This window comes from Ornithorhynchus anatinus, chromosome 3 (assembly GCF_004115215.2).
Source record: "Ornithorhynchus anatinus isolate Pmale09 chromosome 3, mOrnAna1.pri.v4, whole genome shotgun sequence".
Taxonomy (NCBI): Eukaryota; Metazoa; Chordata; class Mammalia; order Monotremata; family Ornithorhynchidae; genus Ornithorhynchus; species Ornithorhynchus anatinus.
The window spans coordinates 114,563,846-114,576,842 of NC_041730.1; the positions used below are offsets into that span (position 1 = coordinate 114,563,846).

The window sequence follows — 12,997 nt, forward strand, 5'->3', positions numbered from 1 at the left end:
GGGAAAATAATGCTAGCGATGTTTAGGTCAGTTATGCCGATGAAGCTTGTGACAAGACTAACTTCTGACCATTAAGCAAATAAGAGAAAATGAACCCTGGCTGAAGCATGTGGGACCTGACTCTTCCTCACTCCTCATGGGGCCTGTCACCCACCCCACCCTTCCATGTTTAATTCTTCAATTGCAGAAGCCACACCCATCCTGTCTGGCAAAGATTCCCTCTCCCTCACACCACCTCTTGTTCTCTTTTTAAAATAAAACCATATGGAACTCTCCTTGAATGACACGATACTACATTATTACCACTGAAATACAGATGGTGATTTCAGTTCCCTACTGCAGATCAGCCAAGCCTGAAAGTTTTCTAAGAACAGAATGAATTCCTCTTCCGGTGCTGGAAAATGCCAAAATGGTTCATCTGAACACTGGTCCAACGATAAATAGCTCTTTTTCTCTCTCCCGCTCTCCATCTCCCTCTCTCACACGTGCAAGCGCACACACACACACACACACACACACACACACACAGATCGATAAAGCACTCGGGGATTCATTAGGATTAAAAGTGCTATATAAATGCAACCTGAGTGAAGTGAGGGTCAAGAGGAAAAGAAGATAAACATCCAAGGCCACTCTGCTGGCCGCCTGGGGGACTGAGGAAAAAGCTGTGACCCCTTCAACTGCATAAGAGCCGACAGTCCGTGTGGGCTGCAGTAGCAGTAGTCATAAGAGTATTGATTAAGCACGTGCTGTGTGTACAGCACCGATCTAAACGCTGCGAGAGAATACACAGAAGAGAATTGCACACGGTCCCTGTCCCTTAGGGGGCTCACAATCTAAGAGTTTAAGTGGGGAGATGGGACTGGATACAGACACATCGGGAGTGATGAAACATTAAAACATACCACCACCAAGTACAGGACATGGCAGCCAGATGGCCCCAGCTCAAATTGACCGGGGAGAGGACGGGGAGGGGGGCCAGGGTGTCCGGTGATTCTCCACGGCAGTGAGCCTTAGTGCAGTGAGTGTGGGGGACAGGGCAGAGATCTGTAGGCTGGCTCAGGCTGACCTCTCCAAATCGGCTGAAAAATGAAACAGCTTCAAAACCTACAAGAAGTGGGATTGCTGTATGGTTTTTTTTTACAAAAGAAAGAACACGGCCCAACAGAGCTCCGAGGGCCTGAATGACAACATTCTCTGCTCTGACCAAGGTAGAGGCAGCCCAGAAAGCTTTCCTTTGGTATTTTTCCCCGACCGGGCTTTCGGCCCCAGTTGGCAGGAGATGGCTCTCCGTGGGCTGCGGAACCCAGCCCGGTTCTCATCGGGAGTCGGGGAGTGGAGCTGGCTTTGCCAGAAATATTCCAGTTCATTCCATCTGCTCAGTGCCTCCATCCTCCCCCAACCCTCACTGGGCCTCCTTAGTCTGGGCAGCTAAGGAAGGGGAAGGGCAACAGTGCCAAAGGCTGACAAACTGGAGGAGAAGGACTGATTGAGATGGACTGCCCACTGGTTCAGGCTCCAGTGGACAGTCCATCTCAATCAGTCCATCTCCTCCAGTTCTTCCCTCACCAAACTTCCCTCACAGGTAACTTCTTGGGTCCAGTGGGGCCCAGCAGAAGTTGGGGGTGAGGACACTTGAGTTTTACCTTCAATACTCCATCTTAGCCTGATCAAACAGCAATCACTAGCACAAGACGGTGAAGCGTCTTCCCCCTCCAATCCCACCCAACTTTGTCCTTCTTTGCTCAGTACAAATGGGGGCTTTAGGAGTCAACTCTGACTTCCAAGGTCCATCACAGGACTCTTCCTATGGCCCGTAATCTATGCTAATGAAGGGGCTGCAAAACCTAATTTATGGTTGATAGTCCTTAGATATTAGAAATGGGAGCAAAGCAGAGACTCAATCTGAGGTCAGACTCTTTCAAACTCTTCCCAATTATGCTCTGGAGAGCTTGGACAATAGAAACATTGTAAACAAGATAGACTAGGGTGTTATTTTTCCTCTCACCTTTCCAGAAAATGGAGGTATTATCATTGTGTCTGACTGAAATAATTATGGTATTTGTTAATGCTTACTATGCACCAAGCACTGTAATAAACACTGGGACAGATACAAGATAATCAGGGGCCACATGGGGCTCACAGTCTGAGTAGGAGAGAAAATGGGTATTAAGTCCCCATTTGCAGATGAGGGAACTGAGGCACAGAAAAATTGAATGACTTGCCCAAAGGCACGCAGCAGGTACGTGGCAGAGCCAGGATTAGGACCCAGTCCTCTGACTCCCAGGTCTGTGCTCTTTCCAGTACACTACACTGCTTCCCTGAAGCCTTAAACGCTTCTGGCTGCAGGGTTTTTTTATGTGCTCCAGATTAAAACGCACACACACTTTCTCTCTTACCACCTCTCCAGGCTCCAGGGTCACTCTAATTAATTGCGGTATTTAAGAGCTTACCATGCCCATTTTACAGTTGAAGTAACTGAGGCACTGAAGTGACTCGCTCAAGGTCACACAGCAATCAAGTAACAGAACTAGAATTCGAATTCAGGTCCTTGGTCTATCTATTATGCCATGCTGCTTTTCTTATACTACTCTGCCAGTTGTCTTCAAACCCTCCCCGGAGAACCATAGGTCAGTGTCTTTCCTCCTTCTCTCTCCCCTCTTACTAAATCTAACCATCCCAACCTTCACCTGTTTGGATTTCTCCTGCGAATTATCATTTTCCCTCAACTCCATCAGAAAGTGGAATGAGGAGAAAGCTGGGAATATGTTTGCTTCCAAACCTGTGAAGATCCCAGAAACCCAAGGGACTTGCAGAAAGGCAAAGAGGGATTTGTATTGTTCAATCAATTACTCTACACACAGTAGACATTCAGTTAAAGACTGCTGACTGACTGATTTAGCTAGTCTCAGGTTCTTGGCAGCCAGTGAAAGAACTTACACATCTTCTATTGCCCAGACAGGAAGTTGCCAAAGATCCCCAAATAGATGCCGCAAATGTCTCCCAACCTGGAGAAAAGCTTTAGTCACTTAGGGAAGTTATCAGATGATCTCTGTAGTGCTTTTCAAACAACTTTTTACAACTCAGTTGGCTTCCGAGATAAATGGGAAGGGGCAAGAAAGCAAGCTGGGATTCACCGTAAGAGGGATGGTGCATTAGGTCAAAATAGGTAATAGGACTGGAGTATCCACCATCTCCCCTCTCAGGGTCGCACCTGGAGAGTTTCCAGTCCTCTACCAGTCTCGGCTAAGGGAGGGAGAGTCAAGCAGAGACCTACCCAGTCCATTCCTAGCTTGGCCAGTGGCTAGCGAATGGAAGGCAACCTATTAGAAGTCAAAACGCACCAGTGCTGGGCAGCAGCGGCATGGGAGAGAGTCGAGGGTGGAGACTCAAGTTAACTGTGCAGAAGGAGGCAATGGTAAACCACTTCCATATTTTTACCAAAAAAACTCTACAGATACAACTACCAGAACGATTATAGATGGCGAGCGGGGCGTTCTGGGGGAGATGTGTCCGTGGTGTCTCTACACGTTGGAAACGACTCGACAGCATAAAACAAGACAATCCATTATCTAATTGTATTTACCGAGCTCCTACAGATGTGTGCCAGTGGAGGAGTGCTAAGGGAGAGTGAATATTTACCTTTGCATTAATCTAGGGGGTGCAGAACTCACCACAAGCTCTGGCAGCTCCCAGCTCTAGGACTTTCTCTAGTTGGCTCAACTATCTAACAACAGTCTGTTAAGTGCTCCTTTAAGGGCAGAGGAACTAATAGTTCCAGCTTCTTTCTCAGTCCCAAGTAATGGGATCAAAGGTAGAATTTTAAAATTGGCTGATTGGGGGGAAATAGATAGAAGGTAGCAAATTTCAAAAATAATCTCGATCCCACCCAACAGTGACTGTGTGAGCTGGAGAGGGCATCATCATTAGAGAAGCAGCATGGCGCAGTGGATAGGGTACAGGCCTGGGAGTCAGAAGGTTATGAGTTCTAATCCCAGCTCTGCCACATGTCTGCTTCATGACCTTGGGCAAGTTGCATCTTTGATATCTTAAAATGGGGGCTGAAACTGCGAGACCCCTGTGGGACAGGGGCTGTTTCCAACCCGATTTGCTTTGTATCTACTCCTGTGCTTAGTACAGTGCATGGCACATAACACCTAATACCATAGTTATCATTATTATTATTAACTGTGCCTCACTTTTTTTTTTTTAACTAGAAAGAGGGAAATATGGATTCCTACTAGGACTTTGCATATTGTCTAGAAAGTACCACAATGATTTCTAGAGAACCCTCAATGCCCTCTCTGGCCACAGCTGCTATAAGGGAGGGAGAGTGCACGGAGGCAAGGGGCCTATAAGTATCTGTCCCTGCCACTCCCCAAAATATGCCACATGCCAGCTTGCTTGCAGAGTCCTTGTTGAGTGCATATGCTCCAAAAAGGCCCTCTGTATGGAAGGAGGGTGTGGGTGGGTATTTGCAAGATGCCTTCACGCATCACCCCTTCGCCCCACCCGATGCCTTGCTGGTGACAAAATAGGCTGCCTGAAGACACGTCGTGTAAGGTCAAGTCCCTAGATCTGGCCCAGTTTCCTGGCCCCTAACTCCCAGGCTCAATGTGAGGATGAACTGGGACAGTATTTGCCAGCATTATGTTAGCCGCTTTTGTAATTATTATTTTCAGGGTCTACTTACTCCTGGGCCGCAAGGACGCTCCTAGAGAAGTGTGCGCTTCCGATCCAGAGGTGGAACTCAAGCTGCAATCCACAATAGCTTTGACACCATCCCTGCTAACTCTCCTCACGCTGTCTCCAGGGGAGAGGGAGCCCACCTCAGCCACCCCCTGACAGATAAGGACACCCAGCATCCGAGACAGGACATACCAGACCGAGCTGGGAGTGACACTGGCGGCGTTCAGTCCCTCAACTGAGCTTCGCTACACAACTGTCTCTGGAGACTCTGCTCGGTCTCTCAGTCAACTCAGCCAAATTATTTGTCTCTGAAGACTCTGCCCCTCCCCTTCTGGACCTTTCCCTCTTCCCTTTCCACTGCATCTATTCCTTTTTGGGAGGAAGGCCTGAAAATCCCCTCCTCTTCTGGGGCTAGGGGACTCAGAACCAAAGCCGTCACTTTCTCTCACCGAGAAAAGTGCCTCTGGCACGATTACGGAGCTTGAGCCGTTTCCGGCCAACAAGCTCAGCGCAGATGAAGTGTGATGCATGAAGCGGAGAAGAGACCTGGTACCCACCACACGCGGGCTGGCAGCCAGAACCCGGCAAACTCACTGTCTCCTGAGAGGCAGACCTCAGCTTTCTGCGTCATGGCTGGGGGAAGCAGGGGGAGGGTCCCGAAGACCCAACCCTTACTGATTCTTGTGCAGAAAACCCACTTCTCAAACTGCCACTCTTTCCAGAAACCCAGCGCTTCAGTGAACAGGACAAGTCACTTCTGGCCAGACTCACATCATCCAGTAAACCCTGGGCTGGTTTGAGCCCACACTAGCAAACCAACCCAGCCGTGGGACCAAGCTGAATCTCCGAACCACCGGAGCCTAGGTCAGTCTGAAGGATGAAGGCCCTGGGAGGCGTGGAACCATGGGCAAGGGTGAAAAACTAGTAGGGCCAAGCACTTATCCTATCCCACCTTAATTACCGTATCCGCCTCCTTGCTGACCTCCCTGCCTTCTACTTCTCCCCACTCCAGTCCACACTTCCCTCTGGTGCCTGGATCATTTTTCTACAGATATGTTTAGTCTATGTTTCCTCATCCACAAGCATCTCCAGTGGTTGCCCATCCACCTCTGCAATGAACAGAAGCTTCTTAACATCTGCTTTAAAGCTCTCAATCAGCTTGTTCCCTCTTACCTCCCCTCATTACTCTCCTATTACAACCCAGCCCACACACTTCTCTCCTCTGTTAACCTACTCACCGTACCTCAATCTCGTCTATCTAGCAGCTGACCTCTCGCCCAGATCCTGCCTCTGGCCTGGAACCCTCTCCCAATCCATATCTGACAGATAATTACTCTCCTCATCTTTGAAGTCTTATCGAAGGCACATCTCCTCCAAGAGGCTTTCCCTAAGTCCTCATTGCCTTTTCTTCCCTTCTACGACACCTTGACTTGCTCTCTTCATTCATCCCCCCTCCCAGCCACAACACTTATGAACATATCTGTCATTTATTTATTTATATTGTCTGATTCCCCCTCTAGACTGTAAGCTCGTGGTGGGCAGAGAATGTGTCCGTTATACAGTCGCAATGAACTCTCCCAAGCACTTAGTACAGTGCTCTGCATGCAGTAAACTCCTAGTAAAATGACTGATTGAAGTTTCCTTTAACAGTCTCCTGGGAGACCGAAGGGCAGAAAGAGATGACCCAGGGACAGAGAGAGATGACTGAGGGACACTTAGCCAGAAAGAAACAGAGCGACCAGGGGCCCTTCCCCTGGCTTCTGGTTTCTACAGCTTATGCAAAGGTCTTACGGTTTTTCCACATGTATGGAGAATTGGGCTTTGCAGGGGGAAAACTGAGAGGGGTGAGGGGAGAAGGGGGGCAAGGAAGGAGACCTAGTTCAGGCCCCAGGTGGAAAAGAGCCAGTCTCTGAAGGGCAAGAGAGGAGAATACCGCGGCCCAGGTAAAAGGGAAGGACAGAGTGGGGCAAAAACAACTGCTCAATCATATTTATTGAGTTCTTACTGTGTGGAAAGCACTGTACTATGCACTTGGGAGAGTACAGTATAACTGAGTAGGTAGACGTGTTCCCTGCCCTCGGCGAGGCAGGGGAGCAGAGGAGCAGGGGAGATGATGAGCAGAAGAAAAGCAGTCCGCTAGCCAGGCAGCGGCAGCAGCAGCAGGCGGGCCAATCTCAAAGAACCAACTTCACCCTTTTCCAAAACAGATTAACCCAAACGGCTGTGCTCAAAAGTGATCTTGCCTCTGTAGATGCCTTATGTTGGTTTCCCCAATTGTTTCCACCACAATAAGTTTATGAAACAGCACTTACTGTTTGCACAACAACTTTGGAGAAAACAAGAGACAGATGAAATCTGGCTGTTTTATTTAGAACGTTAAGTAGCTCATATTTTGGTCATAACAGACTCTGATTCTGCAAAACAAGCTGACTACTGCAATCAAATGTTCTAATCTGATGGCCATGGGAAATCTAAAGACATGAGTTTGTTATTTATTAGTAAACCAATTAGCATCTCAATACCACCACATTTGTATTTAATTATATTCAATGGGCTGACACTCGGCAACAGACCACAGGCTAAACAAGCCCAGGAGTTCCGGGAGCCTCTTCTGGATCATCCTTATCCTCCCTCTCCCCATCTTTCTCCCTCCCCAAAGCGGGCAAAGCCATGATTGACCCCATTCAGAGCCAGAACCTGGAGTCCCGGCAGTCTCGGCTCCATCTAAGGGATGGGAAGCACCACTACTCATCAGGATAATGGTAGAAATTGCCCACTTACTGAGTGAAAAGCTCCACACTAAGCAAGCTCTGGGAATGAATATGTGGCTGAGAATTAGACGTGAAGAAGCCATACCAGGAATGGGGGTCAAATCCCTCACCAGCTGCTCCGACCTGCCTGGGCTCCATCATCATCGATGGAATTTATTGAGTGCTTACTATGTGCAGTGCGCCGTACTAAGCTCTTGGGACAAGTACGAAGCAATCGAATGGGCCGACACGTTCCCGACCCACAGAGAGCTTACTCGCTAAGGAAGAGTAGAGTACTTGCGTTCAGATTCACGAGGCCTCAAAGGGCCAAAGAACACAGTTTCCCAGGAGTGGTGGGAGAAGGAAGAAGGGGTATTTTTTTTTTTCATGGCATTTGTTAAATGCTTACTATGTGCTAAGCACTGTTCTAAGTGCTGGGGTAGATACAAGCTATTCGCGCTGGACACAGTCCCTATCCCACAGGAGTTTCACAGTCTTAACCCCCATTTTACAGATAAGGTAACTGAGGCACAGTGGGGGAAGTGACTTGCCCAAAATCACACAGCAGACAAGTGGCAGAGCTGCGATTAGAACCCAGGCCCTACTGACTCCCAGGCCCGCGCTCTATCCACAAAGTCACGCTGCTCTAAAGTTGACAAAACAGGACAGCTCCTGCTATCTCATGTGCTGTAGAAGGGAGTAGCCACCCACTAGTGAGGAGTAGCCAGGGGATAGGAGGGGCAGAGGAAGGCTGGAATGGAATGAGGAGGCCCTGGGCGGGAGAAGCTGGCTCAGTCGGCCCAAGCCCAGCCCTGGCTCAGCGGAAAGAGCCCGGGCTTGGGAGTCCGAGGTCATGAGTTCGAATCCCGGCTCTGCCACTTGTCAGCTGTGTGACTTTGGGCAAGTCACTTAACTTCTCTGTGCCTCAGTTACCTCATCTGGAAAACGGGGATTAACTGTGAGCCTCACGTGGGACAACCCGATTACCCTGTATCTACCCCAGCGCTTAGAACAGTGCTCTGCACATAGTAAGCGCTTAACAAATACCAACATTATTATTATTATGAAATTGCCCGGTGGGATGAACCCACCCCACAGGACACATCTGCTTACCTCTGGTTTAGGTGTCTGAATCGATCAATCCATGGTACCTATTGAGCGCTTACTATGTGCAGAGCATGGTACTAAGCACTTGGGAGAATCCAAGTGTTGGGAGACATGGTCCCTGCTCACAACGAGCTTACAAGTGGAGCAGCATGGTGTAAAGGATACAGCACAGGCCTAGGTGTCAGAAGGTCATGGGTTTTACTCCCGTTCCCACCACATGTCTGCTATGTGACCTTAAGCAGGTCACTTTATTCTCTATGCCTCAGTTACCTCACCTGCAAAATGGGGATTGAGACCGTGAGCTCCACGTGGGACATGGACTGTGTCCAACCCGATTTGCTCGTATCCACTCCAGCACTTAGTACAGTGCTTGGCACATAGTAAGAGCTTAACAAATATCACAATTATTATTATTGCAGTCTAGGGGGGGGACCATCATTTATATAAATAAGCTGGAGGTTGGATCAGATGACCCTGTACAATGCCCCTTCTAGGCCAAGGGTTCTATAAAGAATTGAAGGGGTTCTAAGCACAGTGATTGGGCGGGGTGTCACTGGGAACTGTGGAACAAGATGAAATGCTATATGAAGTTCCTAAACAGGCTCAAGATTTGTAGGGAGTCTAACCTGAGGGAGGGAAAGATGTTGAAGAAATTGGAAGCTTGGGCATTGGGCAGAATGAAAAATTCTAGGTCCAACCCCTACGCATCTGGACGAGGCTGGGTTTGTTTGGGCAGAACTCCATCCAGCCCAAGGGTCAGGCTGGCCGACCATCCACCTGAGTACCAAGGACACGGTTCTGGGACAGGGTTTCAGGCTGTAGGCACTGAATCATGAGGCTCCAGAGGCTCCCCAATTTCCTGAGAATAAAGTCAGTCTGGTGGTTTGCTTTTTCTCAAATGTACGAATTTGTTTGGGGATAACAGGAAAGAGAGGATTGACAGGAGTCAGCGAGCTAATCCCAGCCTAGCCTAATGGACCCTTGGGGGTGAGGACATGGACTGTGTATAGAAATGACTTGATTTCTCCTAGAGTCATTACGATTGCAAGCCCATTCCGATGCTCCATATTTAGCTGGCAGCAGTCAATCGTATTTATTGAGCACTTACTGTGTTCAGAGCACTGTAGTAAGCGCTTGGGAGAGTACAATGCAACAATATAACAGACACATCCACTGCCCACACCGAGCTCCCTGCGTAACCCCTTAGGGTCTGAGCCGGACCTGGACCGTGAGCATCATCCTCCAGATAGCCTGGCCTAAGTCAGGCCAAAGGATGACATAATAATCATCATGGCATTTGTTAAGCGCTTACTGTGTGTCAAGCATTGTTCTAAGCGTTGGGGTTGATACAAATTGATCAAGTTGAGGACATACCCTGTCCCGCATGGGGCTTACAGAGTAACTTGTGAAGCTACACATAAGGAGGGGAGCCAAGTCTCTAAGCTATCTCGGAAACATCGTCACAAACGAGAAGCAGCGTGGCCTAGTGGAAAGAGCACAGGCCTGGGAGTCAGAGGACTGGGATTTTAATCCTGGCTCTGCCACTTGTCTGCTGTGTGACCTTGGGCAAGTCCCTTCACTTCTCTCTGCCTCAGTGACCTCATCTGTTAAATGGGGATTGACTCTGAGTCCTATGTCGGACATGAACTGTGACCAATCTGATTTATTTATGCTATTCGGGTGCTTAGTATAGTGCCTGGTACATGGAAAGCACTTAACGAAATACCAAAATTAAACAATCAGCCTGCTATCAATGGATAACCTAGCGGAGACAGTGATGGAGCAACCTTCTGGTCGGCCACAACTCCGAGATGGTGACGGGTTGGGGTGGTGGGGTCTTATTATCATTACTATTATTATTATTCGTATTTATTAAGGGTTTACTGTGTGCAAATCACCGTACGTCCACACTGGGGCCAGGGAGGAGCTGCCTCTGAGAGGGGGAGGGAAAGGGCTGTCCTTCTCCAACCCCACCCTGACATCTACACCACTGGCCCACCAGCTTCTACCAAGAAGTCGAGAAACGATGTGGCCCAGTGGAAAGTGCACAGGCCTGGATGTCAGGGGACCTGAGTTCTAATCCTGACTCTGCCACTTGCCTACTGCGTGACCACGGGCAAGTCACTTACCTTCTCTCTCACTTTCCTCATCTGGAAAATGGGGGTAAAAATACCGGTTCTCCCTCCCACCTCATGTGAGACAGGAACTGTGTTGCACCTGATTCTCTTTTTTCTACCCCAGTGCTTAGTACAGTGCTTGGCACCTAGTGTTGAACAAATATTGCAGGCCTATCCCTGCCGTGAACCATTCTCTCCCCGGCCGTCTTCTTTCCCATAGGCTCCACTCAAGCCAGGCACAGGTTTGGGCATTGCAGCTGCCACACACGATTCGAGGAGCTACGGAGAAGAAGCCTCAGGGCACCAACAGGCATCATCGTCCCAGGAGATCCCAGCTGCTGCAAGGATCAATCAATCAATCATTCGTATTTATTGAGCACTTACTGGGTGCAGAGCACTGTACTGAGCACATGGGAGGGTATAATGTAACAGACTCATTCCCTGTCCACAGCTGATTTCTGTCCCACCATTGGGCACTGAGGTTGGCACTCAAATGAAACATACACATATCCTCGCTCTCACCCACCATGTAGATCGGGTCTCTGGGCGATTATGATCATCTATTCTCTGCAGACTAGAGAACTCAGCTCATTACATTCCTACAGTAATGAGGACCACTGCCAGAAGGAAATCACCTCCAAGTCCACAATCTAGATTCTTTTTCTTAAAAAAATGGTGTTTGTTACGTGCTTACAAGACACAAGATAAACAAATTGGACACAATTCATGTCCTCCATTCATTCATTCATTCAATCATATTTATTGAGCGCTTACTGCACGCAAAGCACTGTACTAAGCCCTTGGAAAGTACAATTCGGCAGCAAGTAGAGACAATCCCTACTTAATGGGCTCACAGTGTAGAAGGGGGGAGACAGACAACAAAACAAAACAAAGTACGTGGACAGGCAGTAGTGGGGCTCACTGTCTGAATCTCCCTCTTACAGATGGGTAACTGAGTTCCAGAGAAGTTAAGTGACTTGCCCAACAGACAACTGATAAAGCCAGAATTAGAACCCAGGTCCTCTGACCTCCAGGCCCATGATCTTTCCACTAGGCCACGCTGCTTCTCAGCCGAGTTCCTCTACAGACTGCAAGTTCAGTGTACAGGGAATATGTCTACCAACTCAGTGGTACTGTACTTTCCCAAGCGCGTAGTATGGTACTCTGCACAAAGTAAACTCTCAACTAGCTCCCTTTATTCATCCCTCTTCTCAGCCTCACAGCACTTTTGTACTTATCTGTAATTAATTTATTTATATTAATATCTGTCTCCCCCTCTAGACTGTAAGCTTGATGTGGGCAGGGAATGTGCCTGTTAATTGTTACAGTGTACTCCCCCAAGCGCTTAGCACAGTGCTCTGCACTCAGTAAGTGCTCAAAAATATGACTGACCGATTGATTCCAGTCATAAGACTTCCGCTACGACCAAATGGAATGAGGTTGGACAGGCAAGAAGGGCCACCTTCCCAGCTCTGCCCCGTCCGAGTGTCCGAATTGCTGAGTCTTCCCTGACCTCTGTTTCCTGCTCTTGACAAATGCATCCTTTTAATGCCTGCTTGGTGGCAGAAATCAGGATGGGGGTGGGATGAAAAGAGAGAGAGAGAGAGAAAGAGAGAGAGAGAGCACACACACGCGACAGAAGGGGAGTTTCAATCAGACTACCCAGCCAACCATTTCCAGGTACTGCCCGGCAAGGCATTCACGAGCAATAAAGTTTGGGCTCAGCCCACTTACCCAGCAGGGTCGTTTTCAATTAAGACTGTCTGGAAGTCTCTGGCTTTAGTCTCACCTTCTACTCCATTACAATATTTTACCGTTAAATAAAAAGCACGGCCAAAATAATTACACGGCATAGTAGCAGAAACGTCTAAAGAAAGCAGGCTGGTGGTGGCCCGCAGAGCAGAGCTGAGCAGAGATAATTGGGCTCCGGGCACCAGATCGTTCCCGACGATGTCTCCCCTTCCTCCCACAAAAACATGAGTAGATTCAGAAACCAATGCCGACTTGGCCCCTGTGCACCAGGGATTCCTTCCCCACAGAACTGCATTTAAATAAACTTACGTCGCCACAACCACAAATAAGCTCTATATTTAAGCTGTCGACCAAGGTGTGAAAACCAAGGGCCTCATCAACGCCTTCAAGGGCGGAAATAAAGCTTGCTGCACACGCATGTGCAAACCCTTAGGCCCCTGACCTAGCTCGTTGTTCTGGGGGCTCCCTGCCGCCCTGAGGAGAGTGGAATAAACCAGGAACACCAAACTCGGTGCCAAAAGACAGCGGGAGCCAGAAGGGAGGGGCGCGTACCTCAGGGGGATCAATAACTTAGCCAACGAC

At 48.7% G+C, this 12,997-nt stretch overlaps 1 protein-coding gene and 1 non-coding gene across 7 annotated transcripts in view; both read right to left on the reverse strand.

Moving 5' to 3' along the window:
• ZMIZ1 (zinc finger MIZ-type containing 1) overlaps positions 1-12,997 on the reverse strand; it is a 485,263-nt gene that overhangs the window by 280,576 nt on the left and 191,690 nt on the right. The gene's annotated exons all lie outside the window — the stretch shown is intronic.
• MIR1335 (microRNA mir-1335) lies at positions 4,818-4,922 on the reverse strand. The gene has a single exon (NR_034640.1). It is a non-coding gene; the product is annotated as a microRNA mir-1335 (primary transcript).